Source organism: Otolemur garnettii, unplaced genomic scaffold (assembly GCF_000181295.1).
Source record: "Otolemur garnettii isolate 467f Iridium unplaced genomic scaffold, OtoGar3 scaffold00021, whole genome shotgun sequence".
NCBI classification, from domain to species: domain Eukaryota; kingdom Metazoa; phylum Chordata; class Mammalia; order Primates; family Galagidae; genus Otolemur; species Otolemur garnettii.
The window spans coordinates 2,656,054-2,659,216 of NW_003852416.1; the positions used below are offsets into that span (position 1 = coordinate 2,656,054).

Sequence of the window (3,163 nt, forward strand, 5' to 3'; positions counted from 1 at the left end):
AGATTCAATGAAGTAAAGTCTCGGAAAAGCTGTCCTGAACTGTAAAGTGTTACAGAAATGTTATTTGATACTTTTTCTTAAATCTACTTTATGTATAAAAACTTCCTCTCCAGATTTGTAATTGGATGGATCCCTAACATCATCATGTTACCATACATAACATACACACACACACACAGATGTATATATACTATGAAAACGTGGATCACGCATGCTTATGATTCATGTGTTTTGGCTCAGATCATATCGCCAGGCAGTTGCAGAAATAGGCATCCATCATACAACAAGGTCATGTCGCCCGGATTTCCCAGCAGAGACAGAGGATTTGCCCTGAGGTTAAAGAAGCTTAAGATTCCAGACTTCTTGATTTCATCCAAAGCCCTAATTCTGTATTCATTACTTTGTGTTCTTCCTAAAGAGATCTTTCCTTATTGGAAAAAGCTGTAGGCGCCACAGTCCTTGCCCCCAACACCAAGATAAAAGAACAGAAAAGGATTCTGTGCCTATTCATCCTCTCCTCTTGTTTGTCTTCCCTGCTTTGATCTTTCTCTCGGATCATTTCAGCCCCTTCCCCCCTTTGGAGCTCAGATATGCTTTCTGCTCCCTCCAATTCTCTGATCCACTAACAGTCATGTAGCTGGATTCACACTTACACACACACATCTACAGGCATTTCTGTTAGGAGATAAAGTTAGAGATCGGAAACTATGTTCAAGGATGGCACCATTCATCCCAATGACTCAGACAGAGCTATTCCCAGTTCACGTGGAGCCTTTATATTGAAAATAGAGCTGGGAAGAATCCTTGATTCATAATGCTAGGGTTATAGAGTTTCCAGGAGTGGATTCAAAAGTGCTATTAATAGGAGGAGAGTGTTTTCATCATGTGATGTTAGACTGAGGAAGAAAAGCGATCCTCCGTGGCAAGGTGTGCTTGCCCTTGCGTGGCGTGACGCAGAAGGACCCTGTCCACAGCCATTCCTGGTCAAGGCACCGCCTGGAAGCAACAGGCACTACAGTCCTCCCCCAAATCTGTAGGAACCCAAGTTCCCCGTCCTGACTCCAGAGCCACCAGAGCTGAAGTGGGAGAGATCACAGGACACTTGAGGGGATAAAGAGCAGGTCCCAACCTGTGGGAAGGGCTAAAATTTTCCAAGGTAGGGGTTGGGAAATGTCACACTAGAAAGTAGATTTAAAGGTGGTGGGAGACAGACAATCGAAAATTGGGGCAATAACTGAGAAAATAGGGAATATCCATTCAGAATATTCTCTGATGGCCTAAAATGAGAGGCCTTGCCCCACCTTATTCCCACCCTGAGTGGTAAGAGCAGAAGAGTAAGTTAGGTGAATACAGAACTTCCATCCTTACCACGGATGGCTTTAGGCTACTTAACTGGCATTTTAATAAATTCCTGTAATCAGCTGAATAATATCTCTCAAAGATATTAGGAACCTGTTGACGAAGCAAGGTGGCTCATTCCTGTAATCCTAGCACTTTGGGAGGCTGAGGCAGGAGGATCACTTGAGGTCAAGAGTACAATACCAACCTGAGCAAGAAAAGGTGCTTGCCCAAACTTGCCTCTACAAAAAAATAGAAAAATCAGCTGGGTATACTGGCGTACACCAGGTACTTGGGAGACTGAGGCAAGAGGATCACTCAAGTCAGGAGTTTGAGGTTACAGTGAGGTTGTATAATGGCATCTCTGAGCTCTAGACCAGGAGACAGAGCAAGACCTTGTCTTAAAAACAAACAAGACATCAGGAACCTGTAAATGTTACTTATAAGGAAAAGGGGTTTTTGCAGAGGTGATTAAAGATCTTATCCTGGATTACCCAACTGGGCCCTAAATACAGTCTTGTATATCTGTATAAAAGGGAGACACAGGAGTATTTTATAGAGAAGACAAGGTGAAGTAAAGACAACAAGAGATATGAAAAGGCTGGTCTTGGAGACAGGCTTGGTGCAGCCACAAGCCAAGCAATGCTGGCAGCCTCTAAGAGCTGGAAGAGACAAGGAACTGATTTTTGCTTGGGGCCTCTAAAGAGCCCAGACCCCTGCTGACATCTTGATTTTGGCCTAGTGAGACTGATTTTGCACTTTTGAACTCCAGAACTACAAGAGAATTAAAGAGTGTGTGTGTGTGTGTGTGAGAGAGAGAGAGAGAGAGGGAGTTTAACTATAATTTCCATTTCATTTTTTTCCAAAGAATTGTCTTTCTTCACTCCTCAAAGACTCAACTCCTCACATGGGCTTTGGTGGGGTCGTGGAGTGGCACCTGCAGGTCTAAATTGGGGTGGGAGGCATTCGGTCCTTGCAGGCTTCCCAAGAACAGTTCCTGATCACCTTGCTGTGAGTGTCACAGCTCACACAGTTACGTAGCTTCACATAAACTTGGAAAGCACAGGCTTGGCACTTATAGCTCAACCGGCTAAGGTGCCAGCCACGTACACCTAAGGTGGCGGGTTCGAATCCCCAGCCCGGACCCCCCAAACAACAATGACGGCTGCAACCAAAAAAAATAGCCAGGCGTTGTGGTGGGCGCCTGTGGTCCCAGCTACTTGGGAGGCGGAGGCAGGAGACTCGCTTGAGCCCAGGAGTTGGAGGTTGCTGTGAGCTGTAATGCCATAGCACTCTACCCAGGGGGACAGCTTGAGGCTCTGTCTCAAAAAAAAAAAAAAACTTGGAAAGCACATAGGCATCCAAGATACTCACTTCAGAAATGTCCCTGACAGCTGCGGCCTCCAGCCTGTTCTGAAGTGTTGTACTTCTTTATAGCTTTGTCTTTAGGCACGTATCGGGAGCAGTCCATGTGGCGAATAGACTGCACATGGCCACGGCCCTTCTTGGCATGACTGTTGTTCCTTCTTTTCATTGTCATCTTGGAAGCGATGATGCAAAAGAGGAAAGTGTGTTGTTTTAAGCCTCCACCTTTGTCCTAATTTGTGTGGCAGCCTATCCAGATTCTCTGTGTGTTTGGTCCAGAAACTAGCCAGATGTGGTGATGGTTACTTGTGGGTTGCCAGTGGAGAGGGTCTATCATGCCAGGGCCCTCCTAACATAAGCCTCCTATTAATTTGCTAGGGCTGCTGTACAACTGACCACAAATTTGGTGGCTTCAAACAACAGAAATTTGTACTTTGGCAGTTCTGGAGGCCAGTAGTCC

General features: G+C 45.5%; 1 pseudogene; it reads right to left on the reverse strand.

Moving 5' to 3' along the window:
* Positions 1-2,283: 2,283 nt before the first annotated feature.
* Positions 2,284-2,879, reverse strand: LOC111724302 (annotated as a pseudogene).
* Between the last annotated feature and the right edge of the window lie 284 nt (positions 2,880-3,163).